General features: G+C 49.0%; 1 long non-coding RNA gene across 1 annotated transcript in view; it reads right to left on the bottom strand.

The window, feature by feature from the left end:
• Positions 1-8,401, bottom strand: part of LOC105813020 — a 17,969-nt gene extending 9,568 nt beyond the window's left edge. Inside the window, exons 1-2 of the long non-coding RNA XR_001137638.1 lie at positions 8,290-8,401; positions 7,033-7,168 (exon numbers count right to left, since the gene is read on the bottom strand). This is a non-coding gene — a long non-coding RNA (uncharacterized LOC105813020). The remainder of the gene's footprint in view (positions 1-7,032; positions 7,169-8,289) is intronic.
• Positions 8,402-15,369: the final 6,968 nt, after the last annotated feature.

The raw sequence follows: 15,369 nt of genomic DNA on the forward strand, positions 1-15,369 counted from the left end.
CCTAACCTCTCCTTGCTGGGAGAACTAGCTTCTCTGGTAAAAGGCAAAAGTCATGGATTAACAAAGCCTGGGGATACAGAATATTTGAAATCCACACAGAAATTTGGTACCCTTCCCTACACTACTGAATTAGCCCTTGGGTAAACAGTCATGTGCCACATAATGTTTTAGTCAACGATGGAACACATATGTGATGGCAGTCCCATAAGATTATAGTATTATATTTTTACTGTACCTTTTCTATGATTACATGTGCTTATATAGACAAATATTTACCATTGTGTTACAACCGCCTAAGTATTCGGTACAGTTACATGCTGTACAGGTTTGTAGCCTGGGAGCAATAGGTGATACCGTATAGCCTAGGTATGCAGTAGGCTATGCCATCTAGGCTTATGTGAGGACACTCTGTGCTGTTCCCACAACCAAGAAATCGCCTAACACCACATTTCTCAGAATGTTTCTCAGAACGTACCCATGTCATTAAGCAATGTGTGACTGTATTTCTCTTAAGGATCCTACCATCTTCCCCAACCTCTAGTGCTTTAGATCAGTCGTCCCCAACCTTTCTGGCACGAGGGACTGGTTTCATGGAAGACAATTGTTTCACGGAAGGCGGGGGGAGCTCAGACAGTGATGCAAGCAATAAGGAGCAGCTGTAAACACAGATGAAGCTTTTTCCCCTTGCCTGCAGCTCAGCTACTCAACTCCTGGTGTGCGGCCCGGTTCTGGTTCTTAATTTTCGTGGAAAACAATTTTCCCCAGACCAAGGGGGCCCGGGGGAAGAGGCAGAGTTCAGGTGGTGATGTGCAGCCCAGTTCCTAACAGGCCACAGACCAGTACCAGGCTGTAGCCCAGGGGTTGGGGACCACAGCTTTAGATCATCTCAAATGCCTCCTTCCTTTGTCTCATGACAAATCGGCTGGCGGGACCTGTGCACATCATCTCCCCATTACCTACTGTATCACCCTCTTCCTCTCTTCCAAGATGGCAGGTGGAACAGGAAGCTTGGAATTAGACACAGCTGCCATTTCATAGCTGTGCCATTTTCTCTGAGCCTCAGTATCCTCACAAGTAAAATGAGGATAGTAAGAATGACACCTACTTTCTAGTTTTGCCCAGTATAAGGGGCTCCTTCCTCCCCATCATCATCTGCCTTGAGGATGGAGATGCCCTTGTGAAAATGCCTGCTGCACAACAGGTACTTGCCACGCCTCAGCTTCCTTCCTCTCTTCCACCCCTACTGCCAGTGCCTGGGTTCAGTCTCATTATTTCTTATCTGCTGATACACCTGTGGTGGGCAAAAATCTCAAAATCTCCACCACCAAGATCTCCCATCCTTATCGCCAGGACTTTGATAACATTAGTTTACCTGGCAAAGGAGATTCTGCAGATGTAATTAAGGTTCCTTATCAGTTGACTTTGAGCTAATCCAAAGGAAAGATTATCCATGTGACCTTTTCTCTAGCTGGTAACAGAAGAGGAAGTCAGGGATTCAAAACACGAGGGGGACTAAATGTACTGTTGTTAGACTGGAGATGGAGGGGCCACATGGAAAGGCCTTCTAGTTGCTTCTAGGAGCTAAGAGCAATCGCCAGTTGACAGCCAACAGGGAAACAGGGACCTCAGTCCTATGACCCGAGGGGAATGAAATTCTGCCGCAACCTCAATGAGCTGGGAAGTGCATTCTTTCCCAGAACCTCCAGATAAGTGCCCAGCCAGCTCACATCTTCGTTTTAGTCTTGTGAGGCCCTGAGCAGAGAATTCAGTAGAGCCTGCCTGGACTTCTGACCTACAGAAATGTGAGATGGTAAATGGATGGTGTCTGAGCTGCTAAATTTTGTGGTAGTTAGTTATGCGACAATAGAAAACTAACATAATCTTGTAATCGAGGCCAGAAGCAAAGGAGACATTTTTGGGGAGAGGTAAGTCTCCAAGATTGGCTGTCTTCTTCACATATTTCTAGCTCCTCCAAAAAGCCTTCCCAACCCTGGGAGACTTTGAGGATCCTCCCGCCTCTGCCTTCCTATGTTAGTGATTATCTGCCACGCCCTTGGCCCTGTGCAAACACTGCCAGCAAGTGGGAATTCCCTGCTCCTCTGCAGTTGTCTTCTCAGCTTAGTATATGTAGTTCCAACACAGAAGCCACGACTGGATGTTCTTCATAGTCCCCCAAAGCGCCCAGTACAGGGCCAAAACATGATAATTACTCTTAAATATTTGTTGATTAATTAAACTTAGGCCCATTATCCAAAGTGAGGCACCACAAGAGCAGAAGAACGGGATCCATTTGTATTCGCCATCAAATTGGTACTAACTAATCAACACTAGGGTGATCACATGACAGAAATACTCTCTAGGGATTAGGGGGATGGGGGGCCAAATCTACAACTAAAGGACACAGGGAGCACTAAAGGGAGGGAAGGGCATGCCTTTAACCCGCATTTGGGTGAGGCAAAGACATAAAGTGTAACTATAACGTCTGTACCCTCACAATACCCTGGAATGATAAAAAAAAAAAAAAAAAATTTGTTGATTAAGCCATTTTCTTTCAGCTCTAGTGAACAGCAGGCTCAGTGAAGGGGTTCAAAAACTACCTGGCACAGGCAGAGAGCCTTTCCCATCAGACTCTGGCTTCACAGCTTCCTGGCATTAACAAAGCACCTGGATGGTAATACCCATTTCTGAAGCTTGGCTTTTCATTGATACTGGCCAGTCATGTTTTCAAGTGTGAGTTGGGCCTCCATTTCTCTGAATCATGTCGTTTTTTTTATATTTATCTACAACTGGAATTTGAAGAGGAATCACAAAAGAATAATGAGGATGATGAGAAGGTCTCACAAAATGTACTACCTGTATTTTGTTCAACAACAAACTTATTCTTCTGCTTCCAGGCACCACGCTCGACCCTGGAGACAAGTCAGAGCGGTCCTTATTCTTGAGCTTCAATCAAAGTACCCCCTGAGCACAGAGGTCATGGCAGAGTCTTTGGCCGTTTAGAAACAAGACTAAATTTTTTCAAGTCAGAAAAATGAGTGACAACTGAATCAGGTCTTCCACAGGCAGGCAGTGGGTGGAGTTCCCTTCTGTATTCTACCCTACCCCCATGACTCTGGGCCTGTCTTCTGTGCCCCACCCTGAACTTCAATAACATGCATATGATGTCACCATCTAGATGTGCAACAGCCTTGGCAAATTTCATCCAGAGCCCTCAAGCACAGATTAAAAAACAAATCCATAGCATTTGCACAGATCTTTACAGTTTACAAGCCACTGTCACATTCATTATCTCATTTGATCCTCCCTATAGCCCTAGAAGTTAGGTGGAGTAGAGATCATCATGTCCATTTTATGGATGAGGAAACTGAGGCTCAGAGAGTTGAAGTGATTTACTCAAGGTCACCTGGTTTGGAAAAACCATGTTGTTCTCTCTCTAGCATTTCAGATCTAGTCCTTGGATCTAAATGAGAACTCAAATGGAGACTGCCCAAGCTCTTTCAAGCTGACTTTAGTAGCTAACGATTTGAGAGCTTTCTTTAGAGAAGCAATGAAGGCGGAATGAGGAAGCAATAAGAAAACCTTAAGGATGCCTAATATCCAAGTAACACTTTGTATTTTTCAAGGAACTCACATATTTATTATCTCATTTGGTTCATAGAATAATCCTATAAGATCAATAAGGCAAGTATAATGTCACCAGAGACTGGATCAGAACTAGTCCCCAATTCTGACTCCAGTATTCCCTCCATCAGCCACTCAAGGGCCTTCTCACCACTCATGCTCTACTTTGTCCCTTTGGTCCCGAAGGGTCAAGACCAAGAGTAGGCTGGATACCCTTCTTTTGTGTGTCCACACAAGTTCTACCTCAAATGACTTTCAATCTCACTTTGCGTTCCCCCTGCCAAAAACCAGCCCCAGAAAGCAGGCCCTCCCCCTTCTGGTTTTAGGATTACTTTTACAGAACTGATTTTATATGATTCAAATACCAGGGAGAATGAATCGGTTAAAATGGTGTTCATCCATTTAACAAACATTTTCTGAGCAGGGTACCACTCTAGGCTAGTCATTGGGCGTTAGAGAAATGAGTCAGATATAATCCCTGCTAACGAGAAGCTCACAATCTAGTGGAACTGATGAAAACACTCAAATACATGATAAAATGAAATAAACATCACAACAGAGTTATAAACAAAGGGCTGCAGAACAGAGAAGACAGCAAGAATTCTGACTGGTAGGAGGAAAGAGTCTCCATGAAAAAAGAGGCATTTGGGCTGGGCATTGCAGGATAAATGCAGAATCTGGACTAGTGGGGAGATGCAGGCTGAGGAAACAGCATGACAATCTGGATAACAGGATGTTGCCACATGAAGTGCTGCTTGGCCCCCAACCTCACACTGAGGCTAGTTAGGATCCAGCTTAGACCCTTAGGCCAGATCGAGGAAGATTCAACTCCCAACTTGAGACAACTAAGAGACCTAGACCACTTGCTCCCTGCCTTTTCAGGTTCTATGGTACTTGTAGCATGTACTACCAAATTCTAACTGCCCTCTTAACTACTCGTGTTTTCTTTTCTATAGTTGGCTCTCACGTGTGTTTGGTTTCCTCAACTAGATGAAAATACCAGTCTCTGATTCCTTGAGAACGTAGCCAGGGGGTATCTATATCCTACCCCTGCCACTATGAGGCACCCCATAGGTTCTAAGAACCTATCTGTTGACTGATTGCTAAAGTCCATAGGCCCAAGAATCACAAGATGAGTTTTACAAACAAGTAGAGCAAGAAAGGGCAGGACTTGTAACCCTAGCTGGGGATAGAAACAGTGAAGGAATTAGGAGAAGACACGTACTTCTGGTTTTTGGATTACAGTTTATAGAGCTGATCTAAATTTAAATCAAGGTGCTCAGACTTGCTCAGTCACCACGTGGGACTGCCCCATGTCTCACCTTCTGCTCTCTTAGACCAAGGTCACAAACCTGGTCTTTAATCCATTTTTCTAGTTCCTGCTTGTCAACATCTTTCAATGAGACATGGCATCTCATCTTTCCTCTTTGAAAGAGTAATGGGAAAAATAGCATAGATGCCATTACCAATCTGGAGACCTCAGGTCCAGTACCAGTGGGAAGAGCAGAGTCAGGGCCAGAGGTAGGAGTGAGACAGAGAATAGCTTTCTATTAGTTGTTCTCCAAGGAGCTGAGTCTCATCTCAAGTGAGACTTCAGGGATGAACAGAACAGACAAACAGGGAAATCGGAAGGGGTCAAAACCCAAGCAGGTCACAGTTCCCCAAGGATGGATCCTGAGCAAGTAATCAAGGTGATCACCCAGGAGTGCGGTAGGGAGGGGGCAGTACAAAAAGCACTAAAGCACAGTTGGGTTCAGGAGCACAGAACTTTGGTCTTAGGAATTATCTACTCCAGCCCTCTCTTCTAATCCCCTAGTTGAGGTCCTCAAACTTTCTTTCCTGTGAGAGTCTAATTCTCTTCTAACTAGTATCTCTCCCTCTTCATCTTTGACCCTTCTGATTCATCCTCCACATCACGGCCAGAGTGATCTTTCTACAACACAGATCTGATCACGTCTTGCCCTTAACCTTAAAACAGTTCAATGTCTCCCCTCTGCCCTCAGGATAAGGTCCAAATTTTGCATGAAGGCCCTTCACTGCTAGGCCCAGATAGACCTTCAACTCTAATCTCCTCTCTTCACCCTCACTCTCCCTCTACATTCCACTGACAAAATACTACACATAATTCCCCAAAGATGCAAGAGACTTACTCTTATCTGCCAAAAGACTTTTAAGGTCTAGCTCAACTGTCAACTCTTCAGTTAAATCTAATCTCATTCACTCATTTCCCCTGGGATGAGTTAGTTTCTCTTCCATAAGACAAACTAACTAGTTCCAAAAACACCTTAGTACAATATAGCATTTATTATCTCAACTTGTATTTATTTATAGAACCTGAGAGACCATGATGGTTAGAGATAGGTTTTGACTTCTCATAACCCTTTCTGCCCTTAGTTAGCACAGTAGGAGTCGATGGTCAAAAAAAAATGTTTACTAAAAGAATGAATGCTCTTCCTTTACAGAAACACAATGAGGAGCTCCTGGCAGAGCCCATTTAAAATCTAGGTTGTCTGATGCCCAGATCAGGGCACTATGTTGCTGCTTCTACCTACTTTCCATGACCATCCACTTGGATGGAGCCTCAATAACCTGGACTTTAAAGCGTCAGGACAGTGACAGGCATTTGTAGAAGCAGTAACCCAAGCTGCTATCTCTAAGAAGAGCCTTCTGTGCCTTTAAAGTGTTTTGATTCCCAAGGGCTTTGAGCTGAGCTGTAGGCGGTGACAGAGTAGGTGAGTCATCCCAGCCCACACCCGTTCTCTGCTGAAGAGCCCCAGCATCTGTCTGCTTGGGTGATATGGGGAATGGGTGCTCTGAACTGACTCAGGTCCCAGGGAGGGAGGGCTGCCATTGTGGCCAAGGTCTCTCTCATCCCCAGTGGTGAAAGCAAAAGCAGTGATGGCCTTTGTCTATCAGAACAAACATAAAGGGACTCAGGGAGTGCAGGGGATGGCCTCAGAGAAGCTGCACACATGATAAAGGCCAAGGGACACAGCTCACCACTCTGCTGAGCCCCATCTGGAGAGACAGATGTGTGGGGCCTGGGGGCCCTCTACCTGAGCAGCCTGTTCTCCACTGCCTGCCTTCATTGGTGTCTCTTCACTCCCCTGAATTCAAAGCTCTCAAGGAAAACACAAGGAACTTTTTCTCCCTTCTGGGTGCCCTACCACCACCCTAGACTCAATCAGGGCACTTAGCTCACTGTTGAATCTTGTTTTAAGCACAGTCAACATGTAAAAGTTGAGGGAGAAATCTTCATTTTACAAATCCTTTTCTCCGTAAAGAGCTCCCCTGATGTGTTCATTCACTGCTGGCTTACTATGTGTGAGGGTCCTCTGTTAGAAACTTGACAGAACCAAATACTAATGCTGTATAATCCCTGTCCCCCAACAAAGAAAATAAGTTACATACCCAAATTACTGTAACACAGGGAATAACGTAATAAATCCTTTAGAGAAGGCTCACAAAGGTGTTTGGACTTCATGGTGCAGATGACATCTGAGCTGGGCTTGGACATTCAGAAATGGCCTCCCAGATGGAGAATCACCTGCAAAGGAATAAAGGATGCATGGACTGTGGATGCAATAAAACATTAGGCAAATCCATGTGGAAGCCCACAAAGGTGAGTTGAAACAGTACACCTGACATGCCCAAGCCCCAGGGACACAGGCAATGGCATAAGGAAAGGGCTCCAAATAGCAAAAGTACAAGATGAACCCAAATACTGCAGCAGCAGTATGTTGAGACGGACCTTGGGACTAGACCAGAGTTCAAATGCCCAGCTCTACCCTTAACAGCTGTGCAATCTTTGACAAGATCTCTAACCAAAGTCTTGGTTTTCTCAGCTGCAAGGTCCCTACCTAATAGACTGTGAAACTAAATGAAATATAGATATGAAGCATCTGGCACAGAGTGTCAGGCACATAGTATGTGATCAACATATATTAGGTTCCTTTTCCATGCTTAGGGGCTTAAATAACAAATTGAACAACAATGAAAGACTTTATAGAACTCCCTAGGAAAGCAGAAGCCAATAAAAAGGGGAAAAGAGAGCAGATGATAAAGCAAGTGTGCACGAAAGGGCTCAGTGCTTTCAAGCTGAGGTTTCTGCTCCACTGCAGGCCACTTTAGGGGTGCTGGTGAGACCTGCCCCACCAAACTGGCCATTGGTTCATCCGTGAAGAATGCTGTGTCCCAGCAGCTGCACCAGCAATGCAATTAGCAGGCCTGAGTTTGTGGGTAGAGCAGCAAGTAGGAGGGCCCCTTCCCAGACTGTAGGGTGATTAGGAATCAGGGAGAGGGTAAAGATGGTTTCAGAGAGAGAAATTTTTTTAGTTCCAAACGCTAATCTTTAACTAAGAAAACCAACTGACGTCCATGATCTTTTTCCAGACTTTCATGCCTGCTCTTTTAACCTAGAGAAGCTGGCCTATTACAAACCAACAGGAGAAACTTTGACTCAAACAGGACAAAAGCAATTTATGTAACCAAAACGTTTGTACCCCGTAATATTCTGAACTTTAAAAAAAAACCCACAGGAAAGATACTAAAAGGCATAGGGTTCTCCTCTGCAGAAAGCCTCCAGTCCCTACAGCTGACTCTCCAAGTCCCATGGAGACAGGCACAGCTAAGGCTCTTCGGTGAGGTTTACCATCTAACCCTACTTACGTTTGTTTCTCATTCACTCCACAGACATTCACAGGGGCACTACTGCACACAGGATAAAATTCTGTACAGGAAGATGTCAGCTTAGTCGTTCATACCTTCATTCCTCAAGTTGTTTCACTAGTCAGTTTCTTTATCTGTCAAATGGAGAAAACCACGTTTATGGGAAGATGCAATGAAATAATGGACATGCCTAGTATAGACTAAGCTCAAGAAATGTAAACTATTAAATATTATTATGCTGGTATCTTTCATTTCTCCTCTAGGTACATTCCTCCTGTTCCACTCTGCACGATGCCTTAGAATTGACCTGTATGAACTACACCAAGACTCTCTTCTCCTGACTGCCAGTTTGGTTTGGTCCATGGAGAGCCTTGACAGGAGAACAGAGGGAAGAAGAAAGGGAGGGCAGGGTTTTTATTCCCCCAGATCCCTTGGTGAGTCCCTTGACTCAAAGTCTCAGCTCTAGTAAGATGACCCTCCACACAGCCTCTCTGTCTCTAGATGTATAGGTGGTAAGATCCCACTGTTACTAGCCCCAGGATGTTCTGCCATCCACAGTAGTGGATGTGAGCGGATTGGGCTACAATTGGTTCTTTCGGGTGTTCTGTTAAACCTGGGAGAGGGATGCATAAGGGAATAAAGGGAATAAAAAGAATAAAGCTCCTTAATAAAGAGAGTGACAATGGCCAGGTTAGCCACTAAGCACCTCTCCCTACTCTCCACCCTTGTGTCAGCTCAATCTCACCTAGTAGTCACCTAGCTCCTTTCCAAAGACTTTTCCTTTTCCTCTCAGGCCATCAGGGAACCAGATGCTAAATGATCTCCACTCCAAAGCAACAGCCAAGAAAACCCAGGAAATTAAAAATAAATTCCCTTTCCTTTCAGTAACCAACTGACCAACCCTGGGTTAGCCAGAGGCCCAGTGCCAGGTTCTAGCATACCCAGGGGGCCAAACAAAGCAGCAGCTTCACACTGACACCAAAGCATTCTCACAGGAAGTGATGCTGTCCCTGCACTGGGAAGCACTGGGGAAACAGTTGGCTTCTAGGGCAGAGGGCGTGAGCCAAACCGGCCTCCCTAAGAAGACATGAAATGCCCTCAATTGAGATCCCTGTCACTTGACATGTTTCAAATTGAGGCTAATGATCACTTGATGAGCTATTACAGAATTTTTTTTTTGAGACAGGGTCTCCCTCTGCCACCCAGGCTGGAGTGCATCATCACAGCTCACTGCAACCTCAAACTCCTGGGCCCAAGTGATCCTCCTGCCTCAGCTTCCCTAATTGCTGGGACTGCAGGCCTGCACCATCAGGCTCTGCTAACTAAAATTTTTTTTTGTAGGGACACAGTCTCCCAGACTGGTCTCGAACTCCTGACCTCAAGCAATTCTCCAGCCTCAGACTCCCAGAGTGCTGGGATTACAGGTGTAAGCCACCGCTCCTGGCCTACAGAGCCTCTTAAGGCCTTTTCAGCTCCTAAAATGAGTGACCTAGGGAACCCAGTAGCCACAACAGACCCATTCTAATCACACTATTACCCTCGATTGGAGTTTTCACCTGCCCTAAGGGCGTCCTAGTCTCCCTCCCCAGAAGAGGGGAACGTGGGCAGGGTAGGGCAGGGTTTGTTTTCAGTGACAGGAGGGGAGGGCAGTTTGGATTCCAATGTTCTTTCCGTTTCTGGGGTAAGGGAGCTGGCACGTCGGTTGGATAATCTCTTAAAATTCTCATTTCCTGCTGGCCTCAAGTGAAAACCTCACTCTAATTAAAGTGCAAGCACCAATCTGTCCTCGATGTTCTTTCCGTCCCCCACGTCGCCAGGACCGCGTGGCCTCAATCACGACATGTTACTGAGCAAGTTCAAGGTCTTTTCCGGTCCCAATCAAAGCTTTCGAGATTTTCTCAGGGCCTCCGGGTCGTCCGTCTGGCGGCGGCCACTCTGTGGGGTGCGGCGGGCCGAGTCCCGCGGCCTCGAGAGCGCACAGCGACACCCGCCTTCGGGACACAGTCTCACCCCCAGGGTGGCTCCGGGCTCTGGCCTCCTCGGCGCCCTCCCAGCCCGTCGGTGCAGGCCGGGGAGGGCGGAGGTTCGCCCGCGAGGCCCGGAGCGGAGCCCGCGGCGTGAGGCGGCGGCGGCCCGGAGCGCGCGCCTCGGCTGAGGGGCCAGGGCCGCCACCCGAGGAGCTGGCAACGCACTCTCCCCGGGACCCGGGGCCAAGGTCCGGGGCGAGGAGGGGCGAAAGTGCAGTCCCGCGCTCCCCGTGAGCAGCCAGCGGGCGCCGGCCGCGTCCCGCCCCCAGCACCAGGCCGCCGCCCGCTCAACCGCCCGCAGCTCGGCATCGGCAAAGCGTAGCTGCCGCGCGCCTCCGTCTGCGCCTGCGCAGGCCCCAGCGCGAGACTCCGCCCAAGCGCGCGGCCTGGGGGAGGCGGGGCCGAGCCCCACAGCGGTGCGCGTGCGCGGGGCGAGCCGAGCGGTCGGAACGTGGGAGTACGCGGCGGCTGCAGGGTCGCCTCGGGGACAGCCACGACGTGTTTTTGAGAAGCTGGCTGCGGGGGCGAGGCCGAGCTCAGACAGGTGCCCGCTTCCCCCACCCTGCGACCCTGGTCTAGACCTTCCCTGTCCCGGGTCTCGGTTTCCCCTCTAAGGAGAGGAGGTGCACTGGGGAAGGCTGAGGCCCCTCCAGCCGCGACGTTTTCCCTCAGACGAGGCAAGAGTGGCCGGCCCGGCCGCCGTGAGGTCGCGGGCTGCAGCCCCCGCGGTCAGCAGAGGCGAAGGTCGCGAGGCAGAGAGGCTCGTCCAGGAGTCGTCCTGTGGCCCTGCCCCTGACCTCTAAGGGAGCCGCACCACGCCCGGTGGGCAGACGAGGGCCAGGAGCAGCCCCGTGTCCTCGTCCTCGCGGGTCCTGTCACCTGCATCTTACCTGGCTCCACAGAAGTCCGGAGAAGGGACAGAATTGGCGTCTGCCTAAGGCAGGTGGGGTCTAGGGCCCCACAGGGGCTCTCAGGCAGGGCCAGGCTGATGAGGTGGGCTTCTGCTCGCAGCCTCCTTTTGGGGCTCCATGCCCTGGTGTCCAGCTCATAGGAGTGGGGCAGAGTCGGGGACGACAGAGATCCCCGAGCCGCCACCCAGCAGCCCCAGGGGAAGGCAGTGGGCTCCCGGGTACCAAGCTCTGTTCTCTCTGGTTGGCCACGGTGCAGGTGCAGCTACAGCTGGATCTTCCCTGCTGCCCCCTGGCCCTCCCCTGCTCAAAAACCTGCGGTGGACTCAGGCCCAGACTCCCTGGGCTTCCACTTAAGACCTGGTTTTCCCAAACTCACCTCATCTCAGTGTAACTGCTCTCTTACCCTTCGACACACGGCTTCCTTCCCCCAGGCTCCATCCCCCTAATCTGTGACCCACCAAACATGCCCACCCCTCAAAGTGCAGGCTGAAATCCCCTCCTTCCCCAAGCTCAATCACCCCTTGATCACCCCTTCGTGTGTCTTAGGATTCTCAGAAGAGTTCTGATGTGTAAATTGATTCTACTCAACAAAGTAACCCATTATGCATATAACAATTTATATGCATCGGTCAGGCTTTTCAAATAATTACCTTTGCAAATGAAAAAGAAAACTCTTTGCCAGACCCTGTATCCTGATTTAAGATTTGGAAAACATGGTCCTCCTGTGGACTTCCTGACCACTCCAGTGCCTGTGCCCTGTACCCCTTTCCAGATTGCTCCTTCCCCCAGGGCAGAAACTATGTATGACTTAATAAATATGCCCAATTTCCAGATCTTTTGAAATTGTGGCAAAAAACCCCCAGAGGTTTGAAGAAAATGGAAATATATAATAAATATTTTTGCGTTCTTCCCAAACACAAAATCACTTATTTTAGTGTGTCAGAAAAATATACTGTGCACAACTTGCTTTAGGCTCCAGATTAACACAAATTAATGTGATGGAATATAGTAGAAAAAATATTGGGATGGGCAGAAAACTGACCTTTGGTTTGTTTCTCTGTCACCTTAAAGGCGGATAACATGAAGGTGGTAAGGTATAAGGCTTGTGAAACAGCCCAATTTTGAGGCAGGTTCTGGCATATTAGTTAAATTTATCTTCAAAACAGACCTCCCTCTTCTGGGGAAAAGCCCTGAATTCCTCCCAGGAATGGGTGAGTGGGGACCCATGGTGGCATGGGTGAACAGAAGTAGCCTTAGGTCAGATTGCTGGTTGCTCAAAGACCGTGTATTGCAGACCCCATCACCGAGCCCTACGGTCAACCCCTCCGGAGTTAGGAGAACCCAGACTCAGGGGCCGCAGCCATGACCCTGGCATACTCTCTGGGATGCCCGTGTCAGCGGGTGTCCATGCGATTAGGTCCCCCTCCCCTTTTGGATATCTCCAGCCTCCCACCTCCTCCCCAAGGACCAGATTTTCCCCCTTCAAAACCTACTCTCAAGCAAGGGTGAAAACTCCTTCCTTTGAGGATCCCAGAAGTAAAGCTTCAAAATTAAAGGAGCTCTGCTCTGGAGGGGACCCTGGAGACAGGAAAATGTGGTGGGAGGGGCTCAGGGAGCCAAGGATGTGTTCAGGTTTCTTTAAAGACAGGTCCAAGCAGGAGGCCCAAGTCCATGCCACATGGATGGGGCAGAGAACCTTCTGAGAGGCCACCCTTGCCGTCCACACAGGCCCTCCTGGCTTCCTCCACTGGGGCTGGCAGGTTCCTGGGGCAGCTGCGTGGATGCCAGGGAGAATGACGAGGTGAGGTGCTGAGGAGGGAGACGTTCTCTAAGTTTCCGGTTACAGGACAGCGGGCCCTGGTTTCACGGCCAGCACCAGTGGAGGGAGCAATTCATCTTCAACTCCTGAAGGGCCAGACGCAGGAGGGAGTGCACCCAAGGAAGGCACCTGGGGCATCGAAAACAAGGGTGAGCAATTTATAAATGTCCAATCTATCCCCAAGAAACTTAAAAATGAGAACACTTGACTAGATAAAAGGAAGATAAAGGGATTAGCCTGGCTGGAGACAATCAGAAAGTACGAGGTGTTAAAGAGAGATTGGAACTTTATTGAGACTTTCTCCCTGATGAAATCAGAATTGAAAGAACACTGGAAAGGTTCAGCAACTGTTCAGGCACAAATATTTACAGATACTCCTCTTGGGGAAATCTCTGGATCCTATTTTCCCCAACTCCCAACCTCCTCCCCGCAAAGAGTCCAAATTCTGCTTGGAACCCACCTCCACAGAGCTGGCCAGAAACCAGGCACTAACGCCTGTGCTGACTGATCTCTGTGGGCAGCAAAGAGAAGGTAAGTCCAATGGCGAGAAGAAGAACAGAGTGAGAGAGCAGGAACACCAAGAGGAAAACAGATGGAGGGAAGAAAACCCAGGTGTGGGGAACACACTGATAATGTGGCCCCTCTGAAAATATAAATATTTTATGAACATATTAGCCTCACTCCACCCGCTCCCCCCTGCCCCCAGCAGTGGTGACATCAACAGCTAAGGCAATGCCCACACAGGTCTGCATTTTTTATTTCCCTGACTGTGCTGAGAAAAACGGATCTGCCAAAGCAGCTCACGGGAAGGAAGCAGCAGGTACGCTGCCAACAGCGCAAATGATGCGGAGATGAGGCGACGGATTTTTGGATTTTAGGGTTTTTTTGTAATGAGAAGAAAAGTCCAGGATGCATTCCAGCTCATCAGCCCTGAATCACCAGGCTCCTTGGATGCCCCTCAGGGAACTCACTTTTCTTTTCTGGCTGACTCGCTCCTTAGAAACAACATCCCTGACGCTTTGGAGCCGCAGGTGTTCTTGCAGGAGGGTCCAGGCCCTCCGCAAAGCCCAAGGCTGCAGGCTCCCTGGCAGCTTGCGCGAGTGCTAGTAATTCTGAGGAACAGGGATGCCCAAACTGCAGTTCTTGCATGGACCTCACTGACTGCGATTTGCTTACACTGCCTAATCCTCAGAGCGCCTCTCACTCTGCCTTTGTTTCTACTTTCCTTCTGGTCCTGGTGCTGGTGGGTCCTGACTCGTGTCTGTGGTCAAGGGCCCCAGGACCGCTTGTGCCCAGGAGAAGCGCTGGCTGTGCTGAAAGGAGCCCCCCGAAGAGCCCTGGGCTGCCCTCTTGGACGTGCACAGGCTGTTCACCGCACACGGTGCAAGAGAAGGCTGCTCCTTCCCCCAAGCCCCGGCCCTCCTCCCCACCGTCCTCATAGCCGTGCAGGACTCTCACGAGTTCTTTCTCTGTGCCCTCGAGTACATGTTATCTCCCTAATCTCTCTTGGACAACAGATGCACATATTCACACTTGCTGGCATTCGAAGGCCCTGGCTTTCCCGTGGTGCGTTCCGTGGGTATCTGCACCCAGTTCAGCTGGGAAGCTGAATGTTAAACCTCAGCTGCCACCAACACCAAGTGGTAGGAGCTGGTTCTGACTCCTAGGAAATTTCTCTGAATTTTAAGTGTTGATGCATCAGGGAATGGAGAAGAAAGGAAAGGAAAAGCCATGGTACTGGAAACTGGGAAGGAACAACTCCTCTGCCAAGTGTTTCCACAGAGAAGTCGTGGAAACAGCCTCCTCCTACATTTGGGGAGGCTGGCTGCCCAGCGAAGTCCCTAACAAAAAGGAGCAAGGTCTCCACCGTTCTCTCTGAAACCCAGCGCCTCTGGGATCTGAGTTTTCCAAGACATGCAATAGACAAAGACACACTGCAAACCAATTAACCCTCTGAGCCCTTCCAGGACCTTCACTTAAGACACAACCAAGAGGTATGTTACCTGAGTACACTGACCACTCACCCTCATCTTGGGACCAATAAATGGTCCAAGCTCCCCGGCTGGCTTTGAGGATGACATCAGAGAAATGGCACTGGGGAAGGCAGATCCTTAACCTAACCAGGGAAGGCTTGTTCTCTCTCTGTTGTCTAGTGTCCTAAACCACTGCCCTGCCCTGAGGAACAGGGAAGAGGTCCTGGGGATAGGCTCAAAACCCAGGTAGATTCAGACCCAAGAGACTGTCCACTACTGAAAGTCAACCCAAGCTTAGGAGGGCTGGGGACAAATAGAGGACTGCATGTGTATGGAAGGACATCCAAATG

The sequence above is a fragment of the Propithecus coquereli genome, unplaced genomic scaffold, assembly GCF_000956105.1.
Source record: "Propithecus coquereli isolate 6110/MARCELLA unplaced genomic scaffold, Pcoq_1.0 Scaffold27, whole genome shotgun sequence".
NCBI classification, from domain to species: Eukaryota; Metazoa; Chordata; class Mammalia; order Primates; family Indriidae; genus Propithecus; species Propithecus coquereli.